General features: G+C 40.2%; 1 protein-coding gene and 1 pseudogene across 4 annotated transcripts in view; both read left to right on the forward strand.

Moving 5' to 3' along the window:
- The window catches only part of RELN (reelin), a 502,053-nt gene that overhangs the window by 59,376 nt on the left and 429,262 nt on the right, over positions 1–13,415 (forward strand). The gene's annotated exons all lie outside the window — the stretch shown is intronic.
- Positions 10,198–10,910, forward strand: LOC109435615 (large ribosomal subunit protein mL40; annotated as a pseudogene).

Raw genomic sequence — 13,415 nt, forward strand, 5'->3', positions numbered from 1 at the left:
GTAATTTACTCAGTAGGTATTTAAATGAATACTTTGATTTTTAGCACAGTTGCTTATACTAAGTTAAGTATATTGAAGTGAAATACAGAAGTGCCAAATGATAATACGATGGAAAAATCCTTTTTTAAAAAAAATTAAAATATTTTATAGTTACATGCAGCTTAACTATGTCTATTAGGGAGTTCTATCAATTATTAATGTTGATTTAATCAGTTTACAAACATAACAGGTATATGATATATCTGTCACAAAACATGACATACACAAGTATCAGCAATGTCACCCTTACCATTGTCTTGAACAAGTGCACAGTGTTTGAAAAGATGAAAATAATTTGAAAATTTGATGGTATATTATCAACCCCCCCAAAAAAAAAGCCCCAAAAACTACAAACAAAAGCAAATATTTACGTTTTGAACAACTTGAGGGCACTATTAAGAGTCACCCTGTGATTTGTTACATGAGTTCAAATTTTCTTCAGATACCCTCAATTAAACCACATTTTGGAAGAATCGGTAGGCCCTTCCTGTTAAAAAGAAGGAAAAAAAATTTGAGAAAGTGTAATAAAAAACAAAACAACTATAGGTCTTTATGATTACGTAAAGGTTTTAAACACCTGATTGTCCTGGAAAAAAATTATACAAGTGTGTTTTCTTTAGGTATCTGTGCATTTGATTGTAACACATTTACCCGTGTATAGGCATATGAAAATTGCTAGGTTTATTTTTCTCAGCCTAGAAAAGCTTCACTAACATCTATGTATCAAAGAAAAGAAAATTCTTAGATATCCTTTGAGAAGGTTGGGGGTGATAAATCTCCCCAAATGCTTTCTTTTAAGGCTAATCTTTGCTTAAATTTTAAAAAGATATGATGAGTTATAGACAAGGTAATCCTTCCTTTAGAAAAGAAAGAACAAAAGGATGAAAATTGCTGAAAATCTGAACACCACATTCCTATTCACATCACTTTAATAATTTATTGAGTGCAGGGCCAACAATATGAAATTTTCATGTATGAGTATCATCCAGCCTCATATAAAAGTAACACATGAAAAATAAGGTTAGAGATAAGTCAAAAATACCAGTAAATCTTGGTTATAGTTCTCTAAATTATAATAAGTGTTATTTATAAAGAAAAAATAATTTTTTTTGGTTCTAGAAACAACAATTTTACCATTATTGTAGGAATTTTTAAAAACTCCAGTTACATTATGAAAACCAAAAGTGGCTAGAAAAAAATCATTACTGTTTTAACTGTAGTTGGGACTAGAAGTAGGGTAGAACATTGTAAAACTATATTTTTCTTCTTTATATTCAAGATCACTAGTTAAGGAATTTGTGTTTAGCAAAGTTGGACAATCAAAATTTTGCTTAGGATCGCATCTCAGGTGCTTATTCTGACAAAAATCTCCAAACCTTTGAAAGGGATTTCACCTGAATAAAATATATTTTACCCCAAAGGTTAGTTTGTTCAGAAATGCTGAGAGGGTGTGTGTGTGTGTGTGTGTGTGTGTGTGTGTGTGTGTGTGTCTGTTGGGGGGGGGGGCTTAGGGAATAAAGAAGAAAGGCTGTGGAGGGATGGAGAAACAGGAAGATTTACTTTACATTTACCAAACACTGTCATTTAAACTTATTTCCAAAGGGCTTAATTTAAAAATAATAAATTCACAAACATATTTGACTGCACCCGTTTTATCTCCTAAGAAGAATTTAAACAAGGGAAAAATCTCAGTGGCTCTCCTTTGATTACTGATGGTGCTGGAAGATAAGACTTAGAGACTATGCATGGTTCATCTGAATCTCTGAATCGGTAATAAATATATCACAATAGGCTTCCACAGAGATGCTGGATCCCTGTTCCAGCCAGCAAAAAGCATTTTTACAGACACTAGGAAATGTTTTAATACATCATTAAATTTTGCATATAATGGATCTCCTATGCCTGTCACAGTTCCCAGATAATGCTCTGTCTTTCCTTTCCTTTTAGGTGGAGACAAATGTAGGAGGGAGTTTGCAGGGCTTTCTCCCCCTGCTTTCAGAGGTGGGCCGATCCAGGGCTCTTTTGACCTTATTATTTTGATCTTCAGTTTAGTCCTCCATCACACTGCATTTAGTCCTCCCTTGGAGGCCATTCTTTCTGCCTTCTTTGTCCCCCAAGGAGCAGTACAAATCCATATAGAATGAAAAAGAGGAGTAATAATAACAATAACAAAAGGCTGTGATAATGGTCAGTGCTGCAGACATCAGGTTAAAAGCATTCTGCACAGTAGCCTGCAGGGCACACTCCCAGGAGACTATACCCATGTACCTGGGGCTTGAAAGTACCACTGTGCCACTGCCTTCCAGGGGAAAGTCAAGCTCCTGCGGCCCTCTCAGGACTTCGGAGATGGAGGCTGCTGTGTGTAATGCAGTCTGTCTGGGGTGAGGAGCGTGCTTCCATTTCTTAGAGCCCCTTAAGGCAAGGTACTTAAACCTTCAGCCCTTAGGTTCGGCTTTCTCATGCCTGAAAGAGTGTAATAATGGTACTTATTTCATGGGGATATTGAAAGGGTTAAATAAGTTAATTCCTACAAAAGACACCACAGTATTGTTTAGCTGTTAATTGTGGAGGTGTCTGTTAAGTCTGAGGGAAAAGAGCTTTTAATGGATGATCTAGGACGGCCATCAGAGACAGAGGGTCAGGAAAGGCGAGTGTTGCTCAGGTAGCGGCGTTTCTCTGGGGATGACAGGAGGCTATGCTAGGTGGGCAGCCTCTCCTTCCTCATCATGCCCTTTGGGGTACTTGTTAAGGAAAATAGGAAAGGCGTGGGTGATCTCTCTCCACCCCTCACAAAAGGCTAACTGGAGTCCATTTGTCCTCGTCTCATTTGTTAAGATCTCTGTGTTCAATTCACTACTACAGATCCATGCCCTCCCTCAGTGAATTTTGACCTCCACTTACTTCTTTTACATATTTACTTGGGGTTTTTTTTGGTTGTTGCTGGTTTGGGTATGTTATTCTAGAAATGCCCGGCTTAATATTTGAAAACCACGTCATGATGGAATTAATGTATTTAATGAGAAGTAGTTCAGGGATCACGTCCTTATAGAGGTTTTGAATGTAAATGCTAATGTATTTTTAGATGGCCTCTATTTGATACACAGAACAAGTAGCACTTCAAAGAAGAATCAGTAGTTGAACATACCATGTTGATGAAATTTTGTAGCAAATAAACTCAGTTTATTTCATTTTCAGAGTAATATGTTTGTTCCTCAGGCTATTTAATCTGTTCTGTATTCAAAAGGCAAATGAGTTTCTGTTCATAAGGCAAAATGTGGCTTTTTAAAAAAAATAGTGACAATATTCTCCTGGTGTTTTCATTTTCAAACTATATAAAAATAAGAAATAGAAACTGCAACCGGTTCATCATTACTAATACTTAATTTCAACATTTTTGCAATTTGCTGTCTTCTGATGTTTGCCATCTTGAAAAGATGGAAACATCATTTTATATGTTTCTTTTCTGCACATATTAAAGGTCTTTTGTATAAAGTCGTAATGGAATATGCTTGAAGTGATCAAAATTTAATGGACCATAGAGCATCTGTAGGCCAGAGCTTTAGAATGAAATGCAAACAGCATTAAATGCCTAAATTTATTTTCTTCCATACTTTCATCTTATAGTGATTTTCTGCAAGAATGGTATTAGCGTCTTGTTGGGAACAGTTAATAGAAGCTATAATAGATAATAACTGACTCTGTAATTAGTCATTTCAAGACAGAGGTACTCTTTGAGCCACTGATAAGAATTGAATTGTGTCGCTACATCATGTTTTCATTCTGCTGTCACAAGCCAGCCATCCATATTCATAGACTCCTGGTGCTAAGCGCATTGCCAACTGAACACAGATGTGGGAGAGATATTTCCTCAGCCTTTTGATCCCTTTTTATTTTTTATTTGAGGAAATGGCAGAGTAACTTCAGAGTGAGAATAAGGGTATAGGTGTCTTAGAGACAAAATTATCAGAAGATTAATTTGGTATGTACATACAATATGTGTATATATTCACCTACAAAGTACATACATGCAAAAAAAACACTATTGTGATTAAATGTACCATTCAACCATTTTCTCTGACATTTCTGGTTTTTGAGTACTCTAATTTTTATTTTTTGAAATTAATTTCCATTTTTTGTTTCCTTCCAAGAGAAACATCCATTTTCATACACTTCTCCAAATAACACTGATCCCCCCCCCCCCCCCCCCCCCCCGTGGAACAGACACTAGATTTCACAATTTTAGTTACATTTGCTACACTACATTCTCAGTTATATTTTACTTTATGTCATTTTATGTTGTAACAAATGTTTTTGTGTGGTTGAGTTCAACATACGTTGGTTGAGCTCCTCTTCTGAGCCGAGCTCTGAGGGAGGGCGGAGTGTGACCAAGTGCTGCACAATTCCTGAAAGCTGTGGGATGTCCGAAGGGGTGAGGTAGGTGGCTTTCCCCAAGAGGTCAGAAAAGACTTCATGAGGGAGGTGGCATCTGAGCCTGTGCCTGAAGAATGGGTAGGATTTTAATGAAACAGGAAGTCATTCTAGGTGAGGGCACTTCTTAAAGAAAGGCAAGGAGACAGGGAAGTAAAGAACACGTTCTAGTTTAACTGGATCACAGGGTGTTTTTGGGTGAAATGGGGAAATTTAACTGCAGAGATTAATTCTGGTCACAATCCAAAGGTCTTTAAAAATTTCATGTAGGACAGGATTTTTATCTGTGTATGATAGGAAGCTAGAGATGTTTGTTGAACAAAGGAATGATGTGATCTGATAAGACACATTTGCTTTCTGATTATAGGTAATAATATACATCCTTTATTTCTCCCCCTAAAATGTACTGGTAAGTTCAAAATTCTACTTGCAAACCATAATATTGATATTGCTTCCCCCCCTCTATAATTAAAGTAGCTAGTTTTTTTGTATAATGGTTGAATGCAAAAAATGTAAAAGATATAAAAATTGACTAAGAAAAAAAGTCCCCCGGGGAAGCATTTTATAAATTTATCTTGAAAATTTGTAAAACCATGAGAAGTAGATCATATGGCAACTGAATAGTTTAAATAGGTTTACCTATTTAAAGTCATGAAATTATTGTTTGATGATTTTACATAAACCTTTGCTGTCTGAAATGGATAACTGGTGTGTCCTCTTTTAATTTGTATAAAATAGCTATAATTGCTAAGGTATCAGGTAGAGTTTATAAACATTTTGCTAATAGGGAACTAGTTCTAAATATTTATTTTTGCCTTTCTAGTTAATAAAACCCAAATTACAGTGCTAACACAGTTTTTGGCTCATAGAAGGTCTTATATATAGTTTAGTTCTGAATGTGTATAAAGTCTGATTGTGTATAGTAAACCATTCCTTTATATTATCATAGGCCACTCTTCTGCTTTCAGGAAGATTAGTCCAGTTGTTTGGGTGGCAGAAGTTTGTGGATGTAAGTGATGAGCTAAGACTAGAGAAGCTAAAATAGTGCTTGAAGGGTGAGTCCCAGTGGAATTAGAAGAAAGTCAAGTCAGGACACATAGGAAGGGTAAGAGCCAGTGCACATTGCAGGGCAGATGAAGCTTGATAGGAAGGAATCAGGAAGATACCAGAGACTAAGGTAAGGGGAGAGGACCCAAATGAAAACTGGAATTGGCAGGGGCTGATGCTGCAGAATTACACAGCTAAGGGCAGCTGGCCAGAGCAGCCCCACAGCCTGAAACAATTGTTCGTTTCTATGGAGGCCTTTTTATTTTATATTAAAGGAAACTCTGCTGGATTAACCAGAGGCCGCAAGTAGAGATAAGTGGAAGCAGTTGATAAAAAGGGAAAGAGGGACAGAGAGAAGGGTGCTCCCAATATTTCAAAGTCCAAGTGCCTTGGTATAAAGTTTGCAGCATCTCCCTGGGATTGCTCTTGTGTTCACTGCCATTGCTCTAGTCAGTAAAAACATGGGTTTAGACATTCTGAAGTTTCCTACAGTATAGCAGGGAATCCAAACTATGTCAAGTGTTTTTTTTTGTTTGTTTTTCTTTTTTCTTTCTTTCTTTTTTTTTTTTTTTTTTTTTTAAGATTTGTATGAAAATATAGCTAGCATACAATGTTATATTGATTTTGGGAACACCATAATTATTCCACATTTATATACCTATAGAAGTGATCACCATAAGTCCAATAACCACTTGACACTGTACCATGCTATCACAATATTATTGACTATATTCCCCATGCTGTATATTACATCCCCTTGACTTATTTGTTTTATACCTGGAAATTTGAACCTCTTATGACCCTTTACCTTTTTTCTCCATTATTAAAAATTTTCAATTACAGCTGACATTCAGTATTATTTTATATTAATTTCAGGTGTACAGCATAGTGGTTAGACATTTGTATAATTTAATGCATAGTCCTCCTAACTAGTCTAGTACTCACCTGGCACTATATATAGTTATTACCATATTATTGACTATATTCCCTGTGCTTTACTTTACATCCCTGTGACTTTTTTGTAACTAATATTTGTACTTCTTAATGCCTTCACCTTTTTCACTCTGTCCCCCAACACCCCTCCCATCTATCATCCCAATAAATCTAGTACCCATCTGACACCATACATAGTTATTACAATATTATTGACTATTCCTTATGCTATACCCTACATCTCCTACATCCCCAAAACTACTTTGTAACAACCAATTTGTACTTCTAAATCCCTTCCCCTTTTTCATCCAGTCCCAACCCTTTCCATCTGGCAACCATCAAAATGTTCTCTGTATCTATGAGTTTGTTTCTGTTTTGTTTGTTTGTTTATTTTGTTATTTAGATTCCACATATAAGTGAAATCACACTGCATCTGTTTCTCTGTCTGACATACTCCACTCATCACAAACACCCTCCAGGTCCCTCCACGCCGCTGCAGATGGCAAGAACCCATTCCCTTCCAATGGCCAAGCAATATTCCATTGTATACTCTTTATTCATTCATCCATCGATGGACACCCATGCTGCATCCACATCTTGGCCATTATAAACAATGCTGTAATTAACAAAAATTGGTTGTTTGAGGCCAAGTCATGCACCATGGCCGGCTGTTGCTGGTGCCAGCTTAGGGCTGTTCTGCCAGAGGTACAGGACACGCCAAAGCCAGATGCTGTTTATTTGGGTTTTGTGAACCTTTGAGAGATTTTAGGAATGTCTGCAGCATGAGCTAAGACAGGCTGTTTATACAGAAAAGCCCCTGGAAATGGCTTGGGTGTGCTGGAAGGTTGAGTGGGGTGGGGTCTCCAGGAATCACTAGGATAGGGCAGATGAAAGGTGTTAGCCGGTTTGATGGAGACTCAGATGTGCCGTCTACCTGTGTCTGCTCACAAGGAGAGAGAGGGCTCAACAAAGAAACAATGGCTTCCACCAGCTCCTTGGTCTGGGAGAAAGCTGCCTCTCCAGCCCTGGCCCTGAGGCTAGACAACTCAGTTCCCTCCCCCACACACCCTAGTATGTCTCTGTCGCCTCTGCAGCTGCTGCCCCAGTGCTGGAGCTCAGAGCCAGTGATTCTGTTGGTGAGTAAGTCCATGCTTGGTCCCTTTAAGAGGAGCACCTGTGAGTGCGCCACCCTTTGTCTCACTCATTCACAATCTCTGCTGGTTTTCACAGCCATAAGTTATGGGGACTTTTCTCCCCAGCTCTGAACCCTGGGCTGGGGAGGGGCTGGGGCCAATCGCTCCTCAGGAGGACCTCCACAGCTGAGATATTCCTTCTGATTTTTTAATGGTCGCACGCAGGTGTGGGACCAGCCTGTTCCACATCTCTGCCCCTCCTGCCAGTCTCGAGGTAACTTATTCTGTATATCTGTAGTTGTAGGGCTTTGCTTCAGCTAGCCTTCAGGTAATTCTCAGTAATGGTTGTTCTGTGGTTTAGTTGCAATTGATGTGGTCCTGAGAGGAGGTGAACATAGCATTTACCTACTCTGCCATCTTGACCAGAAATCCCCATATCTTGATGTTTTTCAAATATGGAAATTGGGCCCATTATCTTCTTGAGTAAAAGGGAATCTGGTGATCAGAAAGATATGTTTTGTATCCCATACAAGCAACATTTCCTCTTACTTAAAAAAAGAGATTGGTCACCAGTTCACATATGGATGATGCATTACATCTGTTTAAAGGAGGAAAAGGAACGCTTGATCCACAGTGTCAAGAAGCTAGCAGCTTTCCAAATGCAAATATTTTTTCCCTTAAAAAGTACTTTAGATTCTCAACTCTAACAAATAGATTATAATCAATTTGTTTTAAACAGGGAACTTTTTCTTTAGGTGATTTGTGTAAACATACAGCATGTGAAAATGTTTGTATACTTAAGTTGGTCTGCCGTTTTTACAGATGTCTTTGGCGGGTCTCTTGATCTCGGCATTGATTTGTCTTGCACTCTGGAAAACATTTTAAATATATAACTAGCCAACTTTTCTGTCTTCTTTCCATGTGGCTTTTCCAAGTGGGAGTCATCTGACATAGGAAGTCTAGGGTTCACAACATACTTTCCTCTGGAAACTAGTGAAGATATCCTTACACCACTTTTGTGTGAATGAATTATTCCTTAATTTATGCTTCAATAAATATTTATTGAACATCCCAAAGTGTTAGGAATTGTTCCAGACACTTGAGATATATTACTGAACAAAAACACTTAAGATACCTGGGTTGATGGAGTTTACATTCTAAAGAATGAGGATGACAATAAACATAAAAACAAAAAGTATTATAAGTAAATATATCAGTATAATAATGTGTTACAAGGTGATAATTATATAAAAAAAAAAAAAGAGGGAGAAAGTAGAACCAAGTATGAAACTTTGGGAATGTGGGGATTATAGTGGCAGGGAGATGGGGGCTGTTTGCAATTCTAAATAGTGTGGTTAAGGCAGGCTTCATTGAGAGAAGTTTGAACTATTTATAACACTTGAAAGAGGTGAGGCAATTGGCTTTTCAGGTATGTGAGGGAAGAGGCTCCAACGCAGAGGAAAGCGCTAATGCAAAGACTTGGCGTATCTGAGCAACAGCACAGAGGCTAATGTGGCTGGAGTGGAACAAGCCAGGGAACGAGCAGAAGATGAGAACAGAGAGGGAATGGAGTCAGATCACATAGGACCTCGTAACTGCTGTAAAGACTTTGACTTAGAGCATTGGAAAGTTGTAATCAGAGGAGCGACATGATCTGGTGTATATTTTAAAAGAATTCCTCTGACTTGTATACTGAGAATAGACTGTAGTGAGAGGAGGGTAGAACCAGGAACCCAGAGCAATGTCTGAGGAAACAATCCATAGGAGAAACAAGGCAGTAAGTGGTTAGGTTCTGGATATGATCAGTAGGCAGAGCCAACAGGATTTACTGATTCATTAGATTCAGGGTATGGGAGAAGGTGATTCCAAGTAGTCTCGGGTTTTCATCTTGAGCAGCAGGGAATATGGTGCCCCCATCAACTGAGCTGGGGAAGGCCTCAGCAGGAGCAGGTGTGGGGGTGGGGTGGGTGTTCAGGTTTGGTGGTGCTGAGGTTGAGACGCCTCTTGGACATCCAGGTGGAGACGTGGGAGAACAGCTTGCTGTATATCTGGAGTATATGTAAAGACAGACATAAAGAGACCTGGACTGAGGATAGAAATTTGGCAATAGCTTACGGATGGCATTTAAAACCAAGAGACTCTAAGATTAATAAGTGTTTTTCTTATTAATTACATTTTTTTCTAAGACACTCAATGTTCAGAAATTATTTCTCACACCTGACCACCTGGCCACGAGGTTACCAAATAATAGATATTCACATAACTACTAGGAACAGAACCAAGCACAGAGAAAAGTTGCTCTGTCTGACATAATACTATTAGGAATTAATGTTATTTAAAAGAATAATATTAGGAATAAAGTGCAGTCCTCTTATTCCTGAGGTGTTTTCGCTAGACTTTGCTGCTTCAGCACCCAATAGTCTGTGTAAAGCAGAGAACTGATTCAAAGCAGGCGTGTGGAGGAGTTAAGATCAGAACTTGCTGAGCCATGATCCCGCTCCCCGAGGTCGGAACCCGGGAGAGCGGAGCGTTGGGACGGCCGGGCCGTTGTGCGCGGCACCGCGAGCCGACAGCCGGGGGCTCGCCCGGAAGCGGCCGGTCGGCCACCTTAGGGGCCATGGCGGCCGCGGTGGTAGGAGCTACTGCACGCGCTTTGCGCTCGCGGTGCTGGCGGCTGCGAACTTGGCTGACACAGGTTAGAGACACCCACCAGCGAGCGTCATTGTTCTCTTTCTGGGAACTCATTCCCATGAGAGCAGAACCTCTGCGAAAGAAGAAGAAGGTAGATCCTGAAAAAGACCAACCAGCAAGGGACCGTTTGAAAAAGAGGATTCGACGACCGGAAAAGGCTAGCCAGGAGCTAATTCCCATTGAAGATTTTATTACACCTGTGAGGTTCTTGGATCAAGTGAGACAGCGGCCTCAGGTTGAGCTCTCCTTTGAGGAGAGTGAGCGGAGAGCTTTGCTTCTGAAGAAATGGTCCCTGTACAAGCAGCAAGAGCATGAGATGGAGAGAGATGCCATCAGGTCCATGCTTGAGGCCCAGCAGGAAGCTCTGCAGGAGCTGCAACTCAACGTCCCTGGAGCTCCACGCGGAGGCCATCAAGCGAGACCCAAGTCTGTTTCCCTTTGAGAGAGAAGGTCCAAATTACACACCGCCTGTCTCCAACTACCAGCCCCCCAAAGGCAGGCACCACGACATCACCAAGGTGTGCACACAGGTGGAGTTTAAGAGGTAGCGCTGCAGGGAGCTGTCTGAACATGCCGTCCTTGTGAGCAAGAACCAGGGCTCAAGCCCGCTTGTCACACAATTAGGCATGCTGTGAAGAAATGTAAGTTTAATCAAGAAAAAAAAAAAATTTGCTGCGTCCTCTGGGTCTGGAGAGGCACTGGGTGGCAAATGAGGGGCGGTCTGGCAAGGGATTAGCAGCCTGGATGGACATCTAAGGGACACAGCAGACCTTGGTCACGCTCAGCACCCAAATACAAGTCAGGCAGGCATCTTCCTGCGTGCACATCTCTAAGGGACTGAAACATCACTAGATATGTAAAGCTATCAGTAAATTGAATTTATCAGTTGTCATGGTAGATGTGACGGGTTTTGTTTTGGTGTGAGGCAAATAACAGTTTGAGACTAGAATTGAGGGACTCAGGAAAGACCAAGAGCTGCCACACGTGCTTCTTTTTCTCAGCCCTTTCTCCAAGAATGTTTTGTCTCTGTTTAAAATTAACACAGAGCAGACAGGAGGGCAAATTAGTAACAAGCTGGAGATACTACTTGTCTTCGGCCCGCTGAGGGCACAGCTCAGGCTTGGTGTGTACTGTGGTCAGAAATGAAGTAGTGGTCAGAAATGAACCCAGTGAGTGGATACGTGCAGGCATCTAGTGAGGGAGATTCCATGAGATCTGTACAGGACTCCAGTTCTCAGGAAGGGAGGAGAGAGGCAGAGCTTCAAGGTCAGAGAAGGCAGGGAAAGGGAACGAACTTTTATTGATTAGTCACCATATGCATGATAGTGTGTTAAGGAGGTAAATACATTGACAGAGAGGTGATACATGTATTTCTTTTAATTCTTACAGTAATGTGATAGTATTATTATCCCTCTTAGTAAATGAGTGATCTGACACTGATCAGAAATAGAGAGAAGTGAAACTCACATTCAGGTTTGCCTCACTCTGAAATCCATAAAACCCTTAACTTTTTAGAATCTTGAAATTAGAAACCAGAGTAGAAGTATTAAGGAATGGAGAGGAGTCCACAGGGACTGTGTTTGTGCATTAATACAAGACTGCTGCCATCTTACTGGACTGGAGTGGAGCAGATGGAGAGGAAGTAGGTAAAGTAAGGGTCCCATGGGTCCATAGTGAGACACTGCAGGTCGGATCTGATTTGCAGTGAAGGATGACTGTGGAGCCTAGTGCTCAGGATAGTCAGCTTAACAGGCAGTAGCTTAATTCTAAACCCCACTGGATGGGGGCACAGAGCAGTTTAAGCTCTTTTTACCTTAGTCGAAATGAGCTCACTTGAACCAAAGGATGGAGGCATCAGTAGAACCAAATATGGAAATCTGGGGTGAACAAAACGGGGGACTTGTGATTAGAGTGTGATTCTGTAGATGAGGACATTTTGGCTCCAAGGCATGAAGTGGTTTTGCTCAAGAACAGGTAGCGGCAGATGAGTGCCCAGTGTGCAGATCTCATGTCTCACCTCGCCACCTTGGGGTTCACCTTCTGGCCACCCCGGGCCCTTCTCTAATACCAGTGATATTGCCTCCTGCAGCTCTCACTTTCCTTTTCTTCAAAGACTCCTCAAACATGTGAATAATCCGGGAAAGAGGTTGTTATTAAACAAGGGTTTGGCCATGGCCACTTTGCCACGTTGGGATTTGGGGGAAGTAGAGAGAAAACAGAAGAAAAGCCAGGTAACCAACGTCAGATTTTTTAGATGATATCAGATGGTTCTGGACAAGGTTCTTAATTGTTTTGTTCCACAAATTCCTCATTTGTATCCTGGGAATAACAACAGTACCCCTTTATAGAGATGTTTTGATAATGAAATGAGATAATACATGTTAACTTCTTAGCTCAGTGCCCTGCTGAGTGGTTTCCATGTAGTTTACATGCCAGTGTGGAAAGTATCGGGTATTAATATTAAAGGATATATATTAAAGGATATGAAGGAGATTTACTCCAACATCTAATGGCATTTTGGAGGTAGCATGGTGTCAGGGTATTCTAATGATATATGTGTCTTGTTTTATACTTTCTAATGTGGATGTTTCAGACTATTCAGTTCTACACACTAGATTTCCTGGAGTTTAATTTAAACATTCTCATCAAAGTTAATATGACTGGTCCTTACTGCCTCCAAGCCTGATGATAGCTTTGTACTGTGCACTACCAAAATAATACCACCTTCGCCCAGCTGCTTTCCACAAATGGCATCATCTTGATCTTATAAAACCAATGCAGGAGAAAATATTGTGTAAAGGAGCAAATGAGGATCAATTTTGAGAGTGGTGAGCAAGATGAAACTTTAAGAAGCCAAACCTGAGTAGCATACAGATAGATATATTTAACTTGACCCTTTTCTTCCCAGGAACATCCTGATTTTCTGGTTATGAAACCATTTGGAGTCCTCTTGTAGACTTTGTTCTGAAACTTAAAGCATGCAGTGGTCTTCTTTTCTTGTTCTCAAAAGGGAAAGCGCTGACTGTCTTCATGCAAATTAGTCTGCTTTTGTCAAAAAAACTTCAGGGGACTCATCTATGAAATGTAGACTCACAATAAGAAATACAGTGCATCTTACTATTCTTCTTTCAGCCATTGTAAGAT

This window comes from Rhinolophus sinicus, linkage group LG09 (genome assembly GCF_036562045.2).
Source record: "Rhinolophus sinicus isolate RSC01 linkage group LG09, ASM3656204v1, whole genome shotgun sequence".
In the NCBI taxonomy this organism is placed as follows: Eukaryota; Metazoa; Chordata; class Mammalia; order Chiroptera; family Rhinolophidae; genus Rhinolophus; species Rhinolophus sinicus.